This window comes from Manis javanica, chromosome X (genome assembly GCF_040802235.1).
Source record: "Manis javanica isolate MJ-LG chromosome X, MJ_LKY, whole genome shotgun sequence".
Lineage (NCBI taxonomy): Eukaryota > Metazoa > Chordata > Mammalia > Pholidota > Manidae > Manis > Manis javanica.
Window position 1 is genome coordinate 84,454,604 of NC_133174.1, and position 26,541 is coordinate 84,481,144.

The 26,541-nt window shown below is 34.8% G+C and overlaps 1 protein-coding gene across 10 annotated transcripts in view; it reads left to right on the forward strand.

Moving 5' to 3' along the window:
- Positions 1 to 26,541, forward strand: part of FAM133A (family with sequence similarity 133 member A) — a 47,954-nt gene that overhangs the window by 9,569 nt on the left and 11,844 nt on the right. For 4 of the 10 annotated variants that reach the window (XM_037003835.2, XM_017642995.3, XM_017642993.3 and 1 more), the window contains exons 3-4: positions 18,548 to 18,633; positions 23,622 to 23,718. The gene's annotated coding sequence lies outside the window, so the exon portion shown is untranslated. The remainder of the gene's footprint in view (positions 1 to 18,547; positions 18,634 to 23,621; positions 23,719 to 26,541) is intronic. The other 6 variants (XM_037003834.2, XM_037003833.2, XM_017642994.3 and 3 more) reach the window with 3 other exon arrangements.

Here is a 26,541-nt window from a genome sequence, read left to right on the forward strand (position 1 = left end):
TCTAATCCCAAAATTTTAGTGATACTCCACTGTCTGGAATCAGACGTGTATATATAAATGCAAATTGTGTCTTTTACCCTCTAGTGATCTGGGCAAATTTCTCAGCTCCTTTTTGCCTCAGTTTCCTCATTTATAAATTAGATTATAATACCTACCCCACAGAGCAATAGCTTTAAATAACATATTACATGTAAAACACTTAGAACATGGTAAGTGCTCAGTCAGAGAATTCTAACTTCCTCAGTAAACTTAGGTTCTACAGGGACACTTGCCCAATAGAATGTACTTCTCTATTTCCTTCAGTGTTTATTTACTCAGGCCATGTTACATTTTTGTGTACTTTTTAATAAACAACAGAACCATATAGGTGATTTCTTATATACATAAATATACATTCCTTTCCTAAGTATATTTTAATTTTCCCTAGAACTGGGATCAAGATACTTTCTTGTGTATAACCAACCCTCCATCCTTTCACAGAGTATTGCTCTGCACAAGAACACACTTAGTACTAAAACTAACTTCTTGAACTAATGAACTGGCTTCCTCTATAGCAGGACTGTTTTTACTTGCTGCTGAAGTAGAAACCATTTTTATTGTCCCCTAAATGTGCTGAATTTGCATGCAGCAAATCACATTAGTTTTCTAAATTTTCAGGATTTAAACAATTTATGTTTTAGCAACCAAGTTCTATATAAGAGTACCTCACATACTTTTTTAATAACTGTGAGGCCGTGCAGAATCTTCAGAAGGAAATTTCTGAATTTTAATGAGGATCCATATTTAGTATTAAATTAAAATGTCTCTTTACTTAACCTTCTGTTTCATTAATATTGTCTTTCAGAAGACAAAATTTCTAGAAAATGATTATTTGAAAATTGCTATACATCTATTAGGCAATTAAAGGTAAAATATATCTCAAAATATCAGAGCATGTCTTTTCAATAAATTGTGTAGTAGATATCATAAAAATGGCTACTCAAATGTTTCAGTTAAGTAAGATGAATAAATTCTAGGGATCTGTTGTACAGCAATGTACCGATAGTCAACAATAATGTCTTACACACTTAAAACTTGCTAAGATGTCTGATAAGAGTTCTTATCACAATAAAAGAAAATATTTTTTTAGAAAGGCTACTTGGAGAAACATAAATTTTTTTGTTACCAGAGTCTTATTATTTGAATTAGGCATCATGTATATGTCACAGCAAATTTTCCTTTTTTGTGGGCTATTAAAAAACAAATTCCCCAGCTTCTTTATTATTTAAAATATACTTTTCTTTGGAGAGTCAAATTTTTTTACACAAAAAGCAGTGAAGCATTTAAGTGATTGTGAAAATGCCAGAAACCAGAGCTTGAGAACCTTGAGAACACGTGTACCTTGGTAACTGAGAAAAGAGCTGGTTCTCAATATGTACAAAAGATGTCCACAGTAGAGTATCAAGTGAAAAAGGCAAATTGCAAAACAATATTTTCAGTATGATCTCATCTATTTAATAAGTACATATAAAAATATATATGGGACATGTACATGTTTTCATATTCATAGAAAAATCTGAAAGTATACACACAAAACTAATGTAATTAAATGGAAGGAAAAGCTTTAACATTTTGTTTTCTATTCTGAAGCATTTTTTGAATTTTTAACAAAGAGCATGTATTACTTTTGTAACTAAAAAAGGGAAGAGTTAAGGCAACAATAAATAGCATTTTTTGAACAAAATTTGGGTTGTTATTTTGTCAAGCAAGGCTTATTTAGAGAGCTTGAGTACCATCTCAATGACTACTTTACAAAGTAGAAACTATCTTTTGCTAGAGCAAAACTCATATGGCCTGGTCTGAGCTATCATCATACATTGGTGTCTTGCAAAATGTGCCGTTTGTCAGACAGCTCATGCTTCATTCTGATTGGCATTTGAAGCCTTTATACATAGCTGTTCTTTCCTAAGCATGATATTTTGTTGGGACAACTATAACATTATCAGAGGTAGTGCTGCCCTTCTTGCCATTATGCTCACAATCTAAGTAACTTATATTTTCTTTCATTCAAGCTATTTCCTTTTCTCATATTTTGAAATTCATATCATTTTTCCTATTGACTTGTACAGCTATTTTTAATGGAAATTATGATTGCTGCTTCTAAAGACTTATGCTGCCCAGAAAATAAAGATCATGAGTGGATTAATCATTCTTCTGAAAAGAAAGTTTATTTTTTATATGGTTTATTTTTATCTTTGTGAGTAAAACTTAAGCCAATACGTACAAATATCTGTTTGTATTTTGTGATATCCTTCTTTTCCTGTACTTTTGTGATGATTTGAAGAAATTTTAAGCCATAAAATATCTTTTGATCATAAAATCACTAGGCAAATTGTATTTTTTCTACAAATGATGTGTATATAATTTAGCTGCAAGTGATGTACATTTACTTAGAAGTTCATAATATGCTTACTAAGAGATTCTGTTTAATTCAGTAAAGGACATGCTTACTGGACTGAAATTTGAAATCACTGGGCCCAAGTTATAAAATAGTAAAAATTTTAATGGGATGCACATTTCAGAGAGATAGCTATGACAACTGATAAAGTATTCTAGTAACTACTCCCTTCTGTACTCTTGCATTCCAGCTGTCATTTAGCTATATCAAACTGTTGTCATTTCTCATCTGGATTATTTACTTCATCCTTGTTATTTATCTCCCTACCTCAAGCTCTCTTGCTTCCCTTCCAGTTTTCTGCTCTGAAATTAACCTTTCTAAAATGCCATTTTCATCATGTCATACGCTTCTTGAAAATCTGCAGTGAATCCTCATTGAAAGGCAGACTAGTGTAGAGAAAAGAATATTAGCTTTGAAGTCAGACTAGAGTCTGAGTTTTGGTCATGCCATGCAGCCTCTGCTAAGTATTTTCTTTTTCTGTAAAAACCATTGCACATGTTCTTTTTTTTTTTATTAAGGCATCATTGATATATACTCATAAGAAGGTTTCACAAGAAAAACAATGTGGTTATTACATTCACTCATATTATCGAGTCCCTGCCATACCCCATTGCAGTCACTGTCCATCAGTGTAGTAAGATGCCACAGAGTCACTACTTGTCTTCTCTGTGCTACACTGTCTTCCCCATGATCCCCCCCACACCATGTGTACAAATTATAATACCTCTCAATCCCCTTCTCCCTCTCTCCCCACCCACTCTTCCTGAACCCTCCCCTTTGGTAACCACTAGTCCCTTCTTGGAGTCTGTGAGTCTGCTACTGTTTTGTTCCTTCAGTTTTTGCTTTGTTGTTATACTCCACAAATGAGGGAAATCATTTGGTACTTGTCTCTCTCTGCCTGGCTTATTTCACTGAGCATAATACTCTCTAGCTCCATCTATGTTGTTGCAAATGGTAGGATTTGTTTCTTTCTTATAGCTGAATAGTATTCCATTATGTTTATCTTCCACCTCTTCTTTATCCATTCATCTACTGAAGGAAACTTAGGTTGCTTCCATTTATTGGCTATAGTTAACAGTTCTGCGATAAACATAGGGGTGCATATGTCTTTTTGAATCGGAGTTGTTTTCTTTGTGTAAATTCCTAGGAGTGGAATTCCCAGGTTAAATGATATTTCTCCATATTGCTTTCCACAATTGTTGAACTAGTTTACATTCCCAGCAGCAGTGTAGGAGGGTTCCCCTTTCTCCACATCCATGCCAGCATTTGTTGTTCCTAGTCTTTTCTATGTTGGCCATCCTAACTGGTGTGAGGTGATATCTCACTGTGGTTTTCATTTGCATTTCCATGATAATTAGCAATGTGGAACATCTTTTCATGTACCTGTTGGCCATCTGAATTTCTTCTTTGGAGGAGTGTCTGTTCATATCCTCCACCCATTTTTTAATCAGGTTATTTGCTCTTTGGGTGTCGAGGCTTGTGAGTTCTTTATATATTTTGGATGTTAACCCCTTGTCGGATATGTCATTTACAAATATGTTCTCCCATACTGTAGGATGCCTTCTTTTTCTGCTGCTGGTGTCCTTTGCTGTACAGAAGCTTTTTAGCATGATGTAGTCCCATTTGTTCATTTTTTATTTTGTTTCCCTTGCCTGGGTAGACGCATTCAGGAAAAAGTTGTTCGTGTTTATATTTAAGAGATTGTTGCCTATGTTTACTTCTAAGAGTTTTATGGTTTCATGACTTACATTCAGGTTTTTGATACATTTTCAGTTTATTTTTGTGCATGGGGTTAGACAGTAATCCAGTTTCATTCTCTTGCATGTGGCTTCCCAGTTTTGCCAACGCCAGTTGTTGAAGAGCCTGTCATTTCCCCATGGTATATCCATGGCTCCTTTATCATGTATTAATTGACCATATATGCTTGGGTTTATATCTGGGCTCTCTAGTCTGTTCCATTGTTCTATGGGTCTGTTCTTGTGCCAGTACCAAATTGTCTTGATTACTGTGGCTTTGTAGTAGAGCTTGAATTCTGGGACCATAATCCCCCCAGCTTTATTCTTCCTTCTTAGGATTGCTTTGGCTATTCGGGGTCTTTTGTGGTTCCGTATGAGATTTAGAACTATTTGCTCTAGTTCATTGAAGAATGCTGTTGGTATTTTGATAAGAATTGCATTGAATCTGCAGACTGCTACAGGCAGAATGGCCATTTTGACAATATTAATTTGTCCTAGCCATGAGCATGGGATGTGTTTCCACTTACTGGTATCTTTAATTTCTCTCATGAGCATCTTGTAGTTTTAAGGGTATAGATCTTTCACTTCCTTCATTAGGTTTATTCCTAGGTATTTCATTCTTTTTGATGCAATTGTGAATGGAATTACTTTCTTGATTTCTCTTTCTGCTAGTTCATCATTAGTGTATAGGAATGCAACAGATTTCTGTGTATTAATTTTGTATCCTGCAACTTTGCTGAATTCAGATATTAGATCTAGTTCTGGTGAGTAATTTTATAGAATTTAGATTCCAGACTCAGACATACATTTGCCACTTTCTAGCATTATGGCCTTGGAAAGTTACTTAATCTCACTAATCCACAGTCTCCTTATCAGTGAAATGTGGAAAATAATATGTATCAATTAGGACTTTTTAGCTGTTACATAAATCAACTGGTTATCTTATGCCTAGTTTAAATAATTGGAAAAATAACAAGGCCTCACAGAAACTTCAGGAGGCTAGTGAGTCAGGTCTGAAAACAGGCAGGAACTGAATTAGCTCTGGATACCTAGGAAGCAGAAAATAGTACAGGGCCTCCTAACAAGAATAATTTTATCATGGTGCTGTGGATGAGATAAACTAGAACTTAAGTCACTTTCAATTCAATTTCCTGCCCCTTCAATACAGGAAGGCCTCTACTTATAGTCCCACTGCACTTTTCTCAAAAGGTAATCAGTGCTATGAAACTGAGGGAAAGGATGCCCAATATCCAATATTTAACAAGTGCCCACTATGCTTGTAAACAACCATTCACATAGTAGGTGCTCAGTTAATGGCTATTTTAACAGGATAAAGTCTGGACAACTTAATCAGGTATTCATGGCCATTTACTTTCTAGCCTCAACCTACCTTTTCAAACTTAATTTATTCCCAAATCGTCTGCATAAACCCTGAATACTAATTTCTGCTCTTCTCGCTCAGGCTATTTTTCTCTGCCTGAAATGCTCTCAAGCTCTCTCACTCTTTAATATTCAGCTTATCTCTTCTAAGGCTCAGTTTTTATCTCTTTTTCTGATCCCTGGATCACTGATTTTCTGTTTCTTCATTTTCTCTTAATAATGAACTGCTTCCTGACATTTTTTGGAGTGGTAGCTTGTATTGTCTAGTCCTTTGTGTGCCTTATTTCTCCCAGCTAGACTATAAACTCCTTGAGAAGTCAGGTTGTGTATTATATATTTATTTGTTTCCTTGATAGCACTTAGCCCAGTGTTATACATATAGTAGTTGCTCACAAACTTTGATAAATGAATGCAAGAATGTGAATTATTAATTTAACTTTCATTTAATAATCACCTACTGTATACTCAGCACTGTGGTGATTGCTTTGAGGATACAGAGAGAAAATAAAACCTTGAAAGCTGCCTTTGATGTACCTCACAGTCTAAGAGAGAAAAGATAACAGTATGAAGCACCCTAAAAACAATTTTATTAATAAGTATAGAATATCATGTGAAAATGTTATATTGTGGTACTCTGGGTATAAGAAGATGTTAAAAGCATGAATTAACTAGATGAATGTCAGGTATAAGCAGATTAGCTCATCTGGGATGAAGGGGTTTTCATGTTGGAAAATAATAGGTAATGATATTGGAGATCATGGGATTGGGGAAGACTTTGAAAGAGAATTTTATAAATTTAGATTTAATATAGTGGGGAACAGCAATAGTTTGATTAAATGAAAGTCCATCTTACACAGATGAATACTAATCTGCTATCCACAGCAGTGAAAATATATTGACTTAGAAAGGTAATCAAAATATAGTATATTCAGTCATGAAAACAGATAACAAAATATTATGTATATGAATTAATTTTTTTAAATAAAGGACATAAATACAAATTAAAATATCTGGAAGTACAATCAATGAGGTATTAACTATGCTTACATGTAGGTGGTTTATTCCATGGGTGCTTTTAAAAAATTTCTTTCAGCAGATATTTTTGGTAGAAAGAAAAAAAGATATATGTATACTTAAAAGGTACTATAGGTTCTCAAGGGCAATGATGTGAAAAATAGTACTTGAGGTAGATTGCTTTACAATCTGTATATGAGGACCTAAAACCAGCAGACATGTCAGGATGCTTGATTAGATAGTAGAAAGAGAAAATTTAAGAGATGCTTTGGAAAAAAATTAGTTTGACTACATTTCTAATTTAATGTGAGTATGAAGATGATGAGATTGAAGGCAACACTGAAGTTATGAGAAATATAGAGAACACATATAGGTGCCACTAATAGTTACAGGAAAATTGAGAAGTAAAGCTTATTGAGGTAAAAAGTGGAAAAGAAAAGTTAGTTAACCTTTTCAGTGAGCAGTATGAAAAGTAACTAAGTATTTGAGATTAGAACTGGAAAAAGGCTTAGCAGTCAGGGCTGGAGATACGGACTTGTGCTTCATTTGTATCTAAGGAATGTTAGTGTAGATGGAGAAACTTTGAAGATTAGTACATACAATAAGGCTAAAGAAAGCCAAGCAAGGGCCTTAAAGAAGTCCACCAAATTCTTCCATTTCCTATATCTCAGGTTTTTTTTCTTTAACAGATCTATTGAAATGTAATGTACATACTATAAAATTCATTCTCATTAGTGTGTAATTCAATGATTTTAGTAAATTAATAGAATTGTGTAACCATAACCACAATTCAGTTTTTAAATTTTTCCATCATCCCAAAAGTTATCTGAGCCCCATTAGCAGTTAATCTCTGCTCCCACACCCAGGCCTATACAAATACTCTAATACTTTTTATCCCTTTCATATAAATGGAATCATATAATATATAGTCCAGCTTCTTTCACTGAGCATAGTGTTTTTAAGGTATATCCATGCTGTAGCATGTGTCAATAGCTTGTTTTCAATTGATTAATAGCATTCCATTGTATGGATATCTCACATTTTGTTCATTCATTTACTAGGTGATGGACATTTGGATTTTTTCTAGTTTTTGCTATTATGGATAATGCCACTATGAATATTTACACACATGTCTCTGTGTGGACATACATTTTCATTTCTCATCATTAGATTCTTAGGGAAATTGCAGTTGTATAGTAAATTTGTGCGTAACTTGTTAGGAAACTTCCAAAATATTTTCTAAAGTGCCTGTACCATGTCATATTTATGCCAGTAGTGCACCAGTGGTCCACTTTCTACACATCCTCAATTCTTCATCTTATTTGTCTTTTTCATTATAAGCATTCTATGTGTCAGTTTCTTGCTGGGGTTTTGATTTACATTTCCCTAATGACTAATGAGGTTGCATATCTTTTCATATCCTTTTTACCATTCATATATCTTCTTTGGTCAAATATCTGTTCAAATCATGTGCCCATTTTTAAATTGAACTTTTTGTCTTTCTAATAATTACTGAGTTATAAGAGTTATTTGAATATTCTGTATACATAGATCTTTATCAGATCTATGATTTATTTGCAATTTCTTCCAGCCTATGGCTTGTATTTTTGTTTTCATATTGGTGACTTTTAAAGCACAAAAGTTTATAAAGTCCTGCTTCTCAGCTTTTTCTTCTATGCATCATGATTTCAGTATTATATCTAAAAACTCTGTCCTACCCAGGGCCATGAAGATTTTTCTCCTGTATTTTCTTCTATTTGTTTTATAGATTCAGCTCTTAAATTGGGATCTGTGATCCATTTTGAGTTAATTTTTTGCATATGGTGTGAAGTAAGGGTCTAATTTCTTTCTCTGTTTTTTAATGTAGGTATTCAGCTGTGTCAGCATCATTTGTTGAAAAGACTATCCTCCCCATTGAACTGTCTTGGTACCTTTGTGGCAAATCAATTGACCATAAGTGTAAGGATTTATTTCTGAGCTCTCAAATCTATTCCATTTATCTATTCTTGCTTTGTGACAACACCACACTGATTACAGATGGCTTTGTCTTAAGTTTTGAAATTAGAAGGTATAAGTCCTCCAATTGCATTCCACTTTTTCAGGTGTATTTTGGCTATTCTGGTCCCTTGTATTTCCATATGAATTTTAGGATCAATGTCAATTTCTGCAAAGAAGCCAGCTGGGATTTTGACAGGAGTCATATTTAAACTATCCATCGATTTGGGAAGAATTGCTGTCTTGAATAATATTGACTCTTCCAATCCAAGAGCATGAAATATCTATTTTTAAAATATATTCCTTAATTTCTCTCAGCAGTGTTTTGTGGTTTTCAGTGTATAAGCCCTAGTAGAACCTTTGAGTTAAATGAATTTAGGGTAGGGAGTATGGTAGCAGCTCCAGGCACTAATGCCACAGATTCCCACTCTTTATACCTCAAGGTCAGTGGTGAGCATGTCAAGATAATCTCATGTATGGTTTTACTCTCTTTCCAGGGTGTTGAAGTGTTTGCTTTTGTTAGTTTGTCCATGTTTTAGTACTTTTTCAGGTAGAAGAGATCAAGGGATCTCTTCACCCAGCCCAAAGTTTTACCCTGCATGTATTTGGGGGGGGTAGGGGGGGTTGGGAGGAACTGTTTTATTTAGCATTGTGTGTAATTTATAAATAACATAAAATTGTTTGATGAAAATAAGGAGATGAAAGGTTGTCCCCATGTCACAGGCTTATTTTTATTTTTTTATTTTTTTTGTTACCTTGAATTTTTTTTATTAAGGTATGATTGATATACACTCTTATGAAGGTTTCACATGAAAAAACAATGTGGTTACTACATTTACCCGTATTACCAAGTCCCCACCCATACACCAATGCAGTCACTGTCCATCAGTGCAGCAAGATGCCACAGATGCACTGTGTGCATTTTCTGTGCTACACTGTTCTCCCCATGATCCCCCACACCATGTGTACTAAACATAATACCCCTCAATCCCCTTCTCCCTCTCTCCCCACCCACCCTCCCACAACCCTCCCCTTTGGTAACCACTAGTTCATTCTTGGAATCTCTGAGTCTGCTGCTATTTTGTTCCTTCAGTTTTGCTTCATTGTAATACTCCACAAATGAGGGAAATCATTTGGCGTTTGTCTTTCTCCACCTGGCTTATTTTACTGAGCATAATGTCCTCCAGCTCCATCCATGTTGTTGCAAATGGTAGGATTTGTTTCTTTCTTATGGCTGAATAGTATTCCATTGTGTATATGTACCACATCTTCTTTATCCATTCATCTCCTGATGGACACTTAGGTTGCTTCCATGTCTTGGCTATTATAAATAGTGCTGCAATAAACATAGGGGGGCATATGTCTTTTTGAGTCTGAGAAGTTGTATTCTTTGGGTAAATTCCAAGGAGTGGGATTCCTGGGTCAAATGGTATTTCTATTTTTAGTTTTTTGGGGAACCCCCATATTGCTTTCCACAATGGTTGAACTAGCTTACATTCCCACCAGCAAGCAGTGTAGGAGGGTTCCTCTTTCTCCGCATCCTCACCAACATTTGTTGTTCTTAGTCTTTTCGATGCTGGCCAATCTTACTGGTGTGAGGTGATATCTCATTGTGGTTTTAATTTGCATTTCCCTGATGATTAGTGATGATGAGCATCTTTTCATGTGTCTGTTGGCCATCTGAATTTCTTCTTTGCAGAACTGTCTCTTCATATCCTCTGCCCATTTTTTAATCGGGTAATTTGCTTTTTGGGTGTTGAGGCATGTAAGTTCTTTATATATTTTGGATGTTAACCCCTTGTCGGATATGTCATTTAGAAATATATTCTCCCATACTGTAGGATGCCTTTTTGTTCTGTTGATGGTGTCCTTTTCTATACAGAAACTTTTTAGTTTGATATAGTCCCATGAGTTCATTTTTGCTTTTGTTTCCCTTGCTTGAGGAGATGCGTTCAGGAAGAAGTTGCTCATGCTTGTATTCAGAAGATGTTTGCCGATGTTGTCTTCTAAGAGTTTTCTGGTTTCATGACTTGCATTCAAGTCTTTGATCCATTTTGAGTTTACTTCTGTGTATGGGGTTAAATAATAATCCAGTTTCGTTCTCTTGCATGTAGCTGTCCAGTTTTGCCAACACCAGCTGTTGAAGGGGCTGTCATTTCCCCATTGTATATCCATGGCGCCTTTATCTTATATTAATTGACCATATATGATTGGGTTTATATCAGGGGTCTCTAGTCTGTTCTATTGATCTATGGGTCTGTTCTTGTGCCAGTACCAAATTGTCTTGATTACTGTGGCTTTGTAATAGAGCTTGAAGTTGGGGAGCGTAGTACCCCCAGCTTTATTCTTCCTTCTCAGAATTACTTTGGCTATTCAAGGTCTTTTGTGGTTCCATATGAATTTTAGAATGATTTTCTCTAGTACATTGAAGAATGCTGTTGATAGGAATTGCTTTGAATCTATAGATTGCTTTAGGCAAGATGGCCATTTTGACAATATCAATTATTCCTATCCATGAGCATGGGATGTGTTTCCATTTATTGGTATCTTCTTTAATTTCTCTCATGAGTATCTTGTAGTTTTCAGGGTATTGGTCTTTCACTTCCATGGTTAGGTTTATTCCCAGGTATTTTATTCTTTTTTGATGCAATTGTGAATGGAATTGTTTTCCTGATTTCTCTTTCTGTTAGTTCATCATTAGTGTATAGGAATGCTGCAGATTTCTGTGTATTAATTTTGTAATGTGCAATTTTGCTGAATTCATGTATTAGATCTAGTAGTTTTGGAGTGGATTCTTTAGGGGTTTTTGTGTACCATATCATGTCATCTGCAAACAGGGACTGTTTAACTTCTTCTTTACCAATCTGGATGCCTTTTATTTCTTTGTGTTGTCTGATTGCCATGGCTAGGACCTACAGTAGTATGTTGAATAGAAGTGGGGAAAATGGGCATCCTTGTCTTGTTCCCGATCTTAAAGGAAAAGCTTTCAGCTTCTCGCTGTTAAGTATGATGTTGGCTGTGGGTTTGTCATATATGGCCTTTATTATGTTGAGGTACTTGCCCTCTATTCCCATTTTGTTGAGAGTTTTTATCATGAATGGATATTGAATTTTGTTGAGTGGTTTTTCAGCATCTATCGAGATGATCATGTGGATTTTGTCCTTCTTTTTGTTGATGTGGTGGATGTTGATGGATTTTTGAATGTTGTACCATCCTTGCATCCCTGAGATGAATCCCACTTGGTCATGGTGTATGATCCTCTTGATGTATTTTTGAATTCAGTTTGCTAATATTTTGGTGAGTATTTTTGCATCTATGTTCATCTGGGATATAGGTCTGTAATTTTCTTTTTTGGTGGGGTCTTTGCCTGGTTTTGATAATAAGTGATGCTGGCTTCATAGAATGAGTTTGGAAGTATTCCCTCCTCTTCTATTTTTTGGAAAACTTTAAGGAGATGTGTATTATGTCTTCTCTGTATGTCTGATAGAATTCCACGGTAAATCCATCTGGTCCCGCGGGTTTTGCTCTTGGGTAGTTTTTTTATTGCCAATTCAATTTTGTTGATGGTAATTGGTCTGTTTAGATTTTTTGTTTCATCCTTGGTCAGTCTTGGAAGGTTGTATTTTTCTAGAAAGTTGTCCATTTCTTCTAGGTTATCCAGTTTTTTAGCATATAATTTTTCATAGTATTCTCTAATAATTCTTTGTATTTCTGTGGTGTCCATTGTGATTTTTCCTTTCTCATTTCTGATTCTGTTATATGGGTAGACTCTCTTTTTTTCTTGAAAAGTCTGGCTAGGGGTTTATCTATTTTGTTTATTTTCTCAAAGAACCAGCTCTTGCTTTTAGTGATTCTTTCTATTGTTTTATTCTTCTCAATTTTATTTATTTCTGCTCTAATCTTTATTATGTCCCTCCTTCTACTGACTTTGAGGCTCATTTGTTCTTCTTTTTCTAGTTTCATTAATTGTGAGTTTAGACTGCTTTTATAGGATTGTTCTTCTTTCCTGAGGTAGGCCTGTATTGCAATATACTTTCCTCTTAGCACGGCCTTGGCTGCGTCCCACAGATTTTTGTGTCATTGAATTATTGTTGTCATTTGTCCCATGTATTGCTTGATCTCTGTTTTTATTTGATCATTGATCCATTGGTTATTTAGGAGCATGTTGTGAAGCCTCTATGTGTTTGTGGGATTTTTATTTTCTTTGGGTAATTTATTTATAGTTTCATACCTTTGTGGTCTGAGAAACTGGTTGGTACAATTTCAGTCTTTCTGAATTTGCTGAAGCTCTTTTTGTGGCCTAGTATATGATCTATTTTTGAAAATGTTCCATGTGCACCCTGCATGTATTTTTATGAGAATTTTGTTCTAAACATTTCTAACCAATATTCCAATGATAGGATACCTATTGAGCTGTGCCAATTGAGCCCCAAAACATGTTAAACTACCATGTGTCTTGTAAACACCAAACTTACAGACTACTGAATAATTTTTTTGTATCACACTTATGTGTTTAGAGTTATGATGAAACTGACTGATATTTACTACATAATTTAATTCAAATAAGGAGATCTATCAAACACTTATGTATTTGATACCATAGGAAATAACAGATGAATAAATCACTATTGCTGCCCTAAAGAAATTTTCCATGTAGTGTCAGAGTCTAAACTAATGGAAGTATAAGGTAGATAGCCAAGTGTGCATCTCTTTTGAGCCCCAGATTCATGTGATCAACTGCCTATTCAAAATCTCTACTTTCATGTCTAGCAGGCATCTCAAAATTAGCAAGTACAAAATAAATTTGTTCACTTACCCATTATGACTAATCTCTTTAGTAAGACCCGTCTCAATAAAAAGCACCTATGTCTGCTAAGTTCCAGATACCTGGTAATCTTTTACTCCTTTTTCTCCCTTACTCCATATCCAATCAGTCACCAAGTCTTCTTGGTTCTGTCTCCCAATAGTATCTTTTATCTGCCAATTTGTCTCCTATTTTAGTGCTAACATTGTAGTCCAGACTATCTTTATCTACTGCCACCACTCCATTCTGAACTATCATATCTGGACTACTGCCTAACTCATCACACTGCATTCCTTCTTAGCCTGCTAATATCATTTCTCCATACCAGGGTCAAAGTGATTTTTAAAAAAAAGAAAATATGGTCATGTCACTTCCCTGCTTAAGAGTTTCAGTGGCTCCACGCATGACATACAGTATGATGCTCAGTTAAGAGTGCTGCTATTCAAGAGCTATGGTATTCTAGCCCCAACCTAGTCCAAGTAATCATTATCTCTCATGTAGATTAACATTCCATCTGCATCCAGTCTTACTTATGAGAATGATTTTTCCAAAATGCGAATATATGAGCATCTCTCTCTTCTTTATTCAAAAGTCTTTCCATGGCTTTTTGGGCAAGGTTAAAAATCTTTAATATTGCCCACAAGGTCCTTCATGATCTTGCTTCTATCTATTTCTTCAGCATCACTGCATGCGACCATCACTATTAATCATTACACTCCAGTCATGTTGGCCTAATGTTTCTTGAAGGAGCCAATCTCATTTCTCTCTCAGTACCTTCACATATATTTTTCCTTATGCTTTGAACAGCGCTCCCCACCCAGCCCCACTTTACCTAGGTAATGACTATTCATCTTTCAGATCATATTTTAAATCCCACTTTCAAAGATAGGTCTTGATTCTATAGACTATTATTTATTTGCCATCATCAAACTGTGTACATTTTCTGTATAGCACTATCACAGTTTTAATTGCATAGTTATTTGTGGATTATTTATTTAATATGAGCTTTCCTCAAATCTATGAGGTTAGGGACCATGATTATAATGTAATGTCACCAGCATTTTCTAGCCCAGTGCTGGGCACATAGTAAGCACTTAGTAAATATTGAATAAATGAGTGAACATGCCATGGGAATATAAGGGAAAAATAAATTATTTCCTACTAGAGGGATCTGGAAAGTCAGGGATTAAAGGAAATGAATTCTAGCCAAAGGAAACAACATGTTTGTTCAAAGTCAAAGAGGAGAGCTCCTGGAATATTTGAGGAATAGTAAGGTATTTTCTGTAATGGAAGCATAGGGATCTCAGTGATATATGGAGGAATAGGAAAGAATAAGAGGAAGAGAGTTAAGGGGAGATGAGGTTGGAGAAGCAGGTCAAGGCAAAGGTCTTTTTGCCAAACTTAGAAATTCAAATTTAATTAAATAAACATGAGGGAGTGACTGAGTCAGATTTTTTTAAAGGAAGGTAACTACAATTGGCAGTGTGAAAGATGGACTGAACATAGAAAAGAGTAAAGAATAACATACATGTAAGTAGGCCATACCTGATGCACAGCATTTGCATAGCAATATGTATTATTTATGGATCCCTCTAAAAGCTTACCATTTTGTGTGTGTAATGTCACTCAGATTATATTCTTTAATTTCAAAACTTGTCATAAATTTTTGTTAAATTGTGTCATAACTCATCCCTTTGTGTACTCATGATATCATAGTAATTCTTAATACTAAGAATTCTAATATGAAATTACATCAGGCTAACACATTTACCTTTTTGAAGCATGTTAACATATAGTACCTTACTTGATTTCTACAAAAACTCATAAACTAGACAGAGACAACTTTTCTACTTTTACTGATTGGGAGACTGTACTCATCATCCTCTGAAGACTAAAAGCTAAAAGACCAGCCTAATGTTATACAATGAGTATGTGTGAGATGCAGCATTAGAACCCTTTTGTAAATCCAAGGCCGTTCTCAATTCAGTACACATCCATTCATTTAACAGTAATTTTACTGTTATTGCTTTTTATAGCTAATGCTTTTTTTATTAAAGTATCATTGATATACAATCTTATGAAGGTTTCACATGAACAACATTGTGGTTTCAACACTCATACATATTACCAAGTCCTCACCCCAACCCCCATTGCAGTCACTGTCTGTCAGCATAGTAAGATGCTATAGTCATTACTTGTCTTCTCTGTGCTATACTGCCTTCCCCATGATCTACCTATACTGTTATTGTGAATTATAGTGCCCCTTAATCCCCTTCTCCTTTTGATAACCACTAGTCTCTTCTCAGTGTCTCTGAGTCTGCTGCTATTTTATAACTAATGCTTTTTAATGAAAGTTTCATAACAAGCTTTTGTAACTTTGAAGTAACAACAAGGTTAGTATTTGCTTCCTTCAAGTTGCTCTCTTGAAATATTTCTATAATCTACAATGCTTAAACAGAATTACCTAATTAAATGGATTATAAATACAGTTTTCATTAAAATCCAAATGTTGGTTGTTATCTAGTAAAAGAAAAACACCTATATTCAGATCTTTTAAAATAATCTAGCGGTTATTTTAAAAGGAAAAGAATGAGTATCTACATAGAAGAATTGCATTGGGTTGGCAGAACAGGATCATGTCATTAGTCTTAGAATGTGAAGGAAAGATCAAAAGAAACTAGAACAGAAATGCAAAAAGATGGGAAATGACAGTATGGCTGATTATCTTTTGGGAAAAATGATGTGGCATGCTTATTATTTATAGTCATTCTATTTGGAATCTCTTTTTTTTAAAAGGCTATTTTTAAGGTAAGTTTTAGATTTACAACAAAATTAAGAGGCAGTCACAAAAATTTCCTATATTCCCTGGGCCCTGCACGCAAGTATAGCCTGACCCATTATCAGCATCACTCCTTTGAATAATACTTTTTAACAACTGACACATCATAATCACCCAAAGTCTATATCTTCCCTTTGGGCTAACTCTTGATATTCTACATTCTATGGGTTTGGACAAACGTATAATAACATGTATTCACCATTATAGTAGCTTACAGGGTAGTTTCACTGTTCTAAAAATCCTCTGTGCTCTGTGTGTTCATTTCACCCCCCCACCCACATAATCCCTTAAAACCACCTATCTTTTTATTGTCTCCATAGTTTTGCCTTTTTCAGAATGTCGTATATTTGAAATTACACAGTATTTAGGCTCTTCAGGCTGGCTTTTTTCCCTTAATAATATGCATTTAAGTTTCCTTCATATCTTTAAATGGCTTGGTAGCTCATTTCTTTTTCTTTTTTTATTAAAGTATCATTGATATATAATCTTATGTTGGTTTCAGATATACAACAAAGTGGTTCAACAGTTACCCATATTAAATCCTCATCCCCTCTAGTGTGCTCACTGTCTATCAATGTAAATAAGATGTTACAGAATGATGGGCTATATTCTTCATGCTGTACTACTGTCCCCGTGACCTACTTATATTGTGGTTGCAAATTATTGTGCTCCTTTATACCCTTCAACCCCCTCATCCATGCCAGCCCCACCCCCTTGGTAACCACTAGTCACTTCTCTGTGTCTACTGCTATTTTTTATTATTTTTTAAAATTTTTTTTTTGGCATCATTAATCTACAGTTACATGAAGAGCATTATGTTTACTAGACTCCCCCCTTCACCAAGTACCCCCCACAAACCCCATTACAGTCACTGTCCGTCAGTGTAGTAAGATGCTGTAGAATCACTATTTGTCTTCTCTGTGTTGCACAGCCCTCCCCGTGCCCTCCCCACATTATACATGCTATTCATAATGCCCCCTTTATTCCCCCACTTATCCCTCCCTTCCTACCCATCCTCCCCATTCCCCATCCCTTTGGTAACTCTTAGTCCATTCTTGGATTCTGTGATTCTGCTGCTGTTTTGTTCCTTCAGTTTTTTTCTTTGTTCTTATACTCCACATATGAGTGAAATCATTTGGTACTTGTCTTTCTCTGTCTGGCTTATTTCACTGAGCATAAGACCCTCTAGCTCCATCCATATTGTTGCAAATGGTAGGATTTGGTTTCTTCTTATGACTGAATAATATTCCATTGTGTATATGTACCACCTCTTCTTTATCCATTTATCTACTGATGGACATGTAGGTTGCTTCCATATCTTGATTATTGCAAATAGTGCAGCGATAAATCTAGGGGTGCATATGTCTTTTTGAATCAAGGATCTTGGCTTCTTCAGGTAAATTCCCAGGAGTGGAATTCCTGGGTCAAATGATATTTCTATTTTGAGTTTTCTGAGGACCTTCATATTGCTTTCCACAGTAACTGCACAAATATACATTCCCACCAACAGTGTAGGAGGGTTCCTATTTCTCCACATCCCCACCAGCATTTGTTATTTCCTGTCTTTTGAATGTTGGCCATCCTAACTGGTGTGAGGTGATATCTAATTGTGGTTTTGATTTCCATTTCCCTGATGATTAGTGATGTGGAGTATCTTTTTATGTACCTGTTGGCCATCTGTATTTCTTCTTTGGAAAAATGTCTCGTCAGGACCTCTGCCCATTTTTTACTCAAGTTATTTCTTTTTTGGTTGTTAAGGCATTTGAGTTCTTTATATATTTTGGATGTTAGCCCTTTGTCAGATGAGTCATTTACAGATATATTCTCCCATACTGTGGAATGCCATTTTGTTCTACTGAGTGTGTTCTTTGCTGTACAGAAGCTTTTAAGCTTGATGTAGTCCCACTTGTTCATGTTTTATTTTGTTTCCCTTGCCCAGGGAGATGTGTCCAGGAAGAAAATGCTCATACTTATATTCAAGAGATTTTTGCCTATGTTTTCTTCTAAGAGTTTTATGGTTTCATGACTTACATTCAGGTTAGGCAACCAATTTTAAGTTGGAAAAAATGTGAAAGCAAGAGCAATCTGTAGTTAGAGTAGGTAGTTATTTACAGTTGATTACACAACTGTAATGGTGAGAAAGTGCTAATCACTTAAAAGGAGGGTTATTACTTGGCCTGAGTAAATGAACCTTTTGTACTGGTCAGCATACATTTTCAAATTTGGTTACTTTTTTGTTGTTGTTACTTTAAGTTTTAGTTCCATAACCTAAAACTTACCACCAACCTAGGGCAAGGATTTTAATAAATATTATCTTATTTCTCATTTCTCTTTGATCAAAGTAGAAGAACCTGAAAAGCAGACTGGAAAGAAGCAGCTGGGAAGGTGGCAGGAAAACCACTAACAGTGTTCCTGTAAGCCAATTGAGGTAAGTGTTTCAAGGACAAGGGTGCGATCTACTCTGTCAATTGATGCTGATTGATAAAGTTAAGATAAAGAATGAGAATTGATCATTAGCATTAGTGACATGGAAATCATTACTTATCTGGACAACAAAAGTTCCTGTGGGATGGTTTAGGTCCATTGGTGTGGGTTCAAAAGAGACTAGGAAGAGAGGAGTCAAAAATTCTGTATAAACAGCTCTTTCCAGGATTTCTACTAAAAAAGTACAACAGAGAAGTGGACCAGCAGATAATAGGGGAAATGGGCTTGAGAGAGGGGTTTTTGTTGGTTTTTAAATGAAACAATATCATATTTATCTGCTCATTTTTAAGAGAGCTTTAGTAGTGATCACTATACACATAGATCCTTTCTTTATAGGACCCATAATCTAGTGGAGGGAAATAGTATTAAACAAAGATTACACAAATATTTAAATAATTATCATTGCAATGAATATCAAAAGAAGCACAAGGTCCTGTCAGAGTACAGTTGTCAAAAGTAACTTTTTCAGGAACATCAAGAAAGGTTTCTGTAAATAAATGATATTCAAGTTGCACTTAGGGAGAATAGTACATGCAAAGGCCCTGGGTAGAGGAAATATGGCATATCTGAGATACTGAAAGAAAGCCATTCAGGGGAATGAGGGAAGAGGGTAAGTAAGGCAGAAAGTAAAGTTGAAGAGATAAGCAGTGACCAGATTATTTAGGTTGGAACCCGTAGTCTCAGGTAAAGTCTTTGGTTTTTATGCAAAGAGCATTAGGGACACTTGACTATATGTTGGCCACAAGAAAAATGAAACAGCAAAAATTGAAAGATAAAAGGTGGAACAGATAGGAAGCATAATGGAAAGGTGAATTGCATGACTGCTATTTATACTCCAGCGGACAGGATATGAAGTTTATTTGTAGCTTCATAATCAGTTATTTCCCAATACATACAATTCATCCCATTTTCAGCAACTGAGAGATTTGTTTAATTGATGGAATCACGTGGTGAACAGGTCGTATTTGTTAAGATGGCCCAAAAATAACAGATCATATCACTTCTTATTTAATGTCCTCCAATAGCTCTCTTTTTTTGCCTTAAAAATTAATGTTTCCAATTTTTTATTATGAAATTTTCAAGCCCATAGAAAACTTGAGAGACTTTTGCAGTGAACACCTATATACCCACAGTCTAGAGCCAGGAACTTTTATCATTTTGTTGTATTTGCTTTCTCTGTTTTGCTGTACGATTTGAAAGTTACAGACCTCATGATACTTCACATACAAGTTTTTCAGCATGCATCCCGTAAGAGTAAGGGCATTCTCTCCCATACTCTGAATATTATATTTAAGATAATGAAAAATAATTCCTTGATATCATCTAATACCCATCAATATTAGATATCCCCTCAATCTTTTTTAACAACTTTATTGGGGAATAATTTTCATACATGAAAATTATTGAAAATTATTCACTTATTATATGAAAACATTATACCATTATGATATATAATTTGCTAGTAATATATAAATTTTATAAGCTATATTATTTCTATGTATAATACTTAAAATATAGAATATGTGAAACATTATGTGAAAATTACTCATTCTAGATGTAAGGTCAGTAATTAACTGCAAATTTATAAAAGCTGTGCAGCCATCACCACAATATAATTTTAAAATATTTCCATCACTCAAAAAAGAAACTTCATTTACCTGTTATTTACTGAACCACAATAAAATTAAGGTTCATGCATAACATTTAATTACGCCTCTTTAAATCTTTTTAGAAAAATCTTTTTTTATCCATGCAATTTTAAGGAAAAAAACAGCTGGGTTTTTTTATTGAAGTATCATTGATATACAATCTTATGTTGGTTTCAAATATACAACAGAGTGGTTCAACAGTTACCCACATTATTAAATCCTCACCCCCTCTAGTGCAGTTACCATCTATCAACTTAGAAAGATGTTACAGAATTATTGACTATATTCTCCATGCTGTACTATTGTTCCCATGACTAACTTATATTGTGATTGTCAATTATTGTGCCCCTTTTTTCCCCTACCTTCCCCCATCCCCTCCCCCTTGGTAACCACTAGTCAATTCTCAGTATCTCTGAGTCTACTGCTATTTTGTTCCTTCTGTTTTGCTTTGTTTTTATATTTCACAAATAAGTGAAATCATATGATATTTTTCTTTCTCCACCTAACTTATTTCACTGAGCATAATACACTCTAGATTCAGCTGTTTGTTTTATAGAATGTCTCATATTCTGGATGCATCCACTTCTCCTCATTATGTCATTTAACTTGTTCCTCCCCCCAAGCCAATGTTATCTACTCCTAATCCAGTATTTTGCATTAAAGTCTTGATTAGATTATCCTGACATATTTGGAATAAAACCCAAATTAGTTAATAATTTTCCTTCTCTAAAATGTAAGCTTTGTGGTCATGGACTTTATCTGTCTTATTTAACACTAGCACCGGGCTCATAGTAGGATCTCCATCAATGTTTGTTAAGTGAATAAGTGAATCACCTACATTCAGATTGTATATTTTTGCCATGTGGAGACAATTTTAGTGTAAGATATTTTTCCATTTTAAAATGTATTGTGGTCAAAATAAAGTTATAGAACCATGATTTATTTTCTAAACCAATAATTCATACTGATGAAAAGTAGGTTTTCTTCCATTTCAGTATGCCATAAACATTTTAGGTATTTCTCTAATTTTTAGGATATCAAATTTATTTATTTCCATGATGAGAAACTTCATGCTCAAATATTTTGGAATAGATTAAGCCAAATATATTACAAAATTTTGACAAGGCTTCTTACCAGACAATTTAAGGGATTATGTAAGTAATCCATATATTCATATTTAGAGCTTTTAAGGGATATCAGGTTAGAATCAAATTCTGCCAAGAGAAAAACAATTATCTAGAGTTACCGAGCTTCATGTAAATCAAGCTGATGTAGTGGGATCTTCAGATTCCTAATTCAGGCAGTTTATAAGTAGATTATTTCAGTATCAGTTAACGATTTAAAAAGATTCAGGGGAATTTAGGTGAAAACAGATGACTTCCTAGTATGGAACTTTATATTCCTGAAGACTGCATGACACCTGCTGCTGGCAATGATATAATAAATAGATAAAAGTAACTGGTAAAACATGCTGTTAAGTGTCAAATGAGCAAGTTCTGTGACTCAGAATATCTGCCAAAGCAGTGGATAGAACATGGTAGTCTGGGCAATACCATATAGCCTTTATCCTTTAGGGATCTGCAATCCAAGGAGGGAAAAGGAATTACAAATGACAATCTACAAATATAAATGGCAGAAACACATACAGCCATGCAAAAGAACAGAGATAAGTAGTAGGGAACCTGGAACATAGAAGGAAGAAACTTTAGTAGACTTTATAGATTATCCATGATGATTTTAGTAGTTTCTATTTTTTGCTGATTATAGTTAACACTGTTCCTTAAGCTTCCCCACACTTGCAGGTGTGAAGACAAAAGGGAAAATGAATTAGCCCATTTTAACAGCTCTGGTAATCAGATGGTGTAAGGAAAGGAATTTAAAATAATAAATGGTGTTTCTAAGTTTTCTGCACCTTTCAATTTTCCCATGACCCTCATTATCATAAAAGTTGCATGCAGAAAAATACATTGACTAGTTTAAGCTAGTCTCCCATCTCTGTTCCCACCCCAAGAGAAATTTATGCTTTATGTATCTGAAAATTTCAGATTGATTTGACAAATTAGTGGAATGCCTACTTAAAGTTGTCCCAACTTAAAGAAACTGATATCAATCAATTTAAATTATATTAACATTAGACATGTCTTCTGTCATTTCACAGGAGGGGTGCACTTGTCCTGTGACCTTCTAAATTTGAGGGATAGATGTACAGTTACAAATTAGCATCATATTTTTATTAGAGTCATCAGGTAGAATTTGCAGCCACTTTTCATGCTACAACGTTCTTTAATAATATAGGCTTTAAGTCATGCTGCTAGTGTTTTAATCTTGTTTTTAGTACCTACTAGCTATGAGAACTTAGGCAAGTTATTTAACCTTCCTGAGAATGAGTTTCCTCATCTCTCAAGTGGGGAAAATAATAGCACCTATTTCATGGAATAGTGACAATTAAAGGAGATAATCCATGTAAATCACTAGGAACAGTACTTGATCATGGTGAATACTGAATAATCATTATTACATGATTACTGGTAATAGTCATAGGAATATAAAATCTTAACATTATATGGACTTAGAGTTTTCAAATCAATGGCCAAAGAGTATTTCATTTGAGTCTGGGGGCAAGGGATGAGATTATATTAGAGAATAATCATATATCAACTCAATTGTCAGATATTAGAACTAAGATGCAGAGAGGTTTATACGATTTATCTGAGAGCTCTCAGCAAGTAAATGAGGAAGCTGGGCCTTTACCTCTAAAAATAATGAATTCTAATGATTTATAGCCTCGATAAAGTTAGTAACAGACTGCCTAGTGAATTTTCCTAAGATACTTTATCTGCCTTCATCAAGCCAACTCTTCCTCAGTGGTCCTTCTGGAACTGAGAACTAGTTTTTTCTCTCCCTAAGATGAATACTTAGTCATCTCATCTTAGTCATGATTTTTCAAATCAGACCAGTTATAGAAATGTAGTCCCCTTTGATTCCCTAAAAAAGTGATATTAATACAAATTTTCATATATTGTGATGCTTCTGAGCACATCTCACCATTGTTTCCTATAAGCATCTATAATTTAGTTATTGTAACAAATGAGTCTATGCTCTGGCCTTTGAGTTTTTAGGAAATATGCATATGTAGTTCTTTCTAAGTGAGAAGAGATGTGACTCATGTAAATGTGCCCACATCAGGAAATAACTGTGATACTTTTAGCTATTCCATAGCTAGTATGTAGCTAGTACATATCCATATATACACATTACATGAAATTCTCTGTTCTTTTTTTAGAAATAGATTTAAATAAATAATGCTGGGGTGAAGATAATACACCTTCTGAAGAGGGTACAGAGGACAGTGACTGAAGTGTTGATACCTGTAAAACCAAGTAAGGCTGTTGAAAACCATGCATAAACAGATGTGTTTTGAACTATGTTCTCTGGAAAAATAGTAAGGCATTGCCATGGTATTTTGCTTCCTATGCTTAGGGACTTATCTTTTATAAGTTGTTAGAAGAAAGACAAGTGTATCCTTGCACATCTAGATCCTAGGAAAAAGTTGACAGATTTTAGACACAAATCGATTTGGATACACAGTGTATTGCCTCAAGAAGCATTTCATGATCCTTTAATATATCGGATCACTTTTTAATGTTAAAATGTAGCTAAAATTTTAAGAATAAATTGAAGGTGCAGTTCTATCTCACATTGAAAGTCTGATACATAAATGATGCTTCATTTGCACACAAATGTGAATGAAATCAATTTTTAGATGTTCAGTGGTAGAAAACATTGACTTAACAAGCTTTGAGACTTGTGGGATCTTGTCAAGGGCTTCTATAAAATTCATATTATAACATTTCTTAAATAGAATCTGGGACAAACAGAGACGTGGTATGTGTGTGGTAAATCTTACTTCGGGGGTATTTTTCATAGGAGTTATGTTACACAGATGGAAAAAATAGTATTCAGTTAGATTTGGTTCATGTAAGATGACCCCTTGAATAAAAAAATTGGAATTTTCAGTGTCCCTAGGACATTTTAGTTACATCATGTGTAGCCACGTCTTACCACATCTAAACACATATTGTAGGACAAAATCTGATTGCTAAGGAAGACTCAAGAAAGTCTCTAGTTAGTATTTAAAACTTATCAAATGCATTGACAAAATAAGTACCTTCTTGACAAATGCTTAGTTGAACATGATATTTATGTATATAATAGCTTTCTATGAGGGTTTCTTAAAACACTGACACTGGTACTATAAACAATACCATTACTTTGTTCATGGTTTCTTAACTAGGACAAAGTGCTAAAGGGGCAAAGCTAGTTCTTCTAAGACACTTTATTCTTTTCTTTATACTATAGTCTTAGACTTTTCAAACAATTTCAGAAATATGCAGGAGAGATCCATTCCTATTAATCAAGAAATAACCATAATGTGGACTCTGTTGATGATGAGTCAATCATGTCACTAGATGTTACATGAGTATAGTCAACACAGTGTTCTGCATGCTATGTCTAATTAAGTTATATTTGTTGTCCAAGTGCAAAGTACTTAGTTCAAACTCAATATGTGATCAAATGAATAAACATTTCATATATTTCTTAGCTGTGCCTACTGAGGGGATCTAAAAGCAATGATACTCCAATAGGACTCTAAGGCTAATGCAGGGGACTACAAAATTCTCCTGGAGTATCTTGTAGAGCCAGAAAATAAGGAAGTGCTTAAGAAACAAAAAACGAAGGCATGTCAGAAGAACACAAGAGCCAACTAAAAAAGCTCCCTCAGGCCACAGCTGGAACAATTTCAGCAGCAGAATAAAGTTATATTGGGATATTACACAAAGTATAAAATCAATACTCATGATCCATACTGATGCAAATAAATGATTGAACAAATAAATTAATGGGGATGAATGAATCTCCCATATACACAAATTCCAAATAATTTATATAGGTATTCCCCCATCAAGGAGTTGGAGCACCACTCCCCATTCCTTAAGTGTGGATTGCCCATAGTGGCTTCCTTCCAAAGAGAACAGTATGGAAAAGGAGGGTAATCTTACAGTGGAGAAAGCTGAGAAACACTATCTTAGTCAAGTTATCAAGGTTAGACTTATCATCAATGATAAGTTACCTTAGTATATACCCTTCCTATGATGTAATGAGAATGGTATTTTAACTGTGTTCTCCCTCCCAAGAACTTACAACCTATGAGAAAAACATCAGACAAACCCACATTGAAGAGCATTCTAAAAAATAAATATCTGATCAGTACTCCTCAAAACAGTCAAGGTCATCAAAATCAAGGAAGTTCTGGGAATTGCCACAGTCTTTCTCTTCCTTACATGCTGTTGTTAAATTGGATCCAGTGCTCAAATTTTTCATTTGAAATCCTCTTCAAAGTAATTTAATTTTCTGTCATGACTTTACCCATCACTCAGTGACTGCCAATCCCATATCTCTAACTCAGGTCATATTCTAGACTGTCAGCACCCATTCATCCAGTTTCTTATGTGCAGACTCATTCACATGTCTCACAGACATCTCAAACTTTATAAATCCAGTACTGAACCTAGACCTTTACTCAAAGCCTGTGTCATTTCCTATAATACTAGTCATTGCCATTGCTTTTTATCTAGTCTCACAAGCCAGAACTTTGCTTAGATTCCTTTCTCTTGCTTACCCTTTGTATCCTAGTTACTAATTTCTGCAGAATCTCCTCAACATGTCTCATATATTTCCCCCTTTTCATTCACAGTGATACTGTTTTTAGTTCAGACTCTTTCATTTCTTGTCTGCATGAATACTTAAGAGATCTCATTGCTTTCAACCTTACCTACTTCCAGTCTATCTTTTATGCTGTAAAAAAATGTCTCTTAAGCACTCAAATATGTCCATATCACTCTCCTGCTTACAAACGGTAGTATGTCCTCAATGGCTTCCCTGTAAGTCCCACAAAATAAATTCCAACCTTGTTAAGCATCACATCCAAAGCCTTTATCAACTGGCCTTTGCCTGTCTTTCTATGTAATGTCAGGACTAAGTCTCAAGAAACTGAAATTAGAATGGATTATGCTATTCTGAGTGTCCGGGAGCAGAGAGAACCAGCAAGTTGAATATGAACTAAATTCCCTTAGGGAATTTTTGATGATCAAGTCAGGGAAACAATGATATTTGACAGATCACTAGAGTAACATTAAGAATGA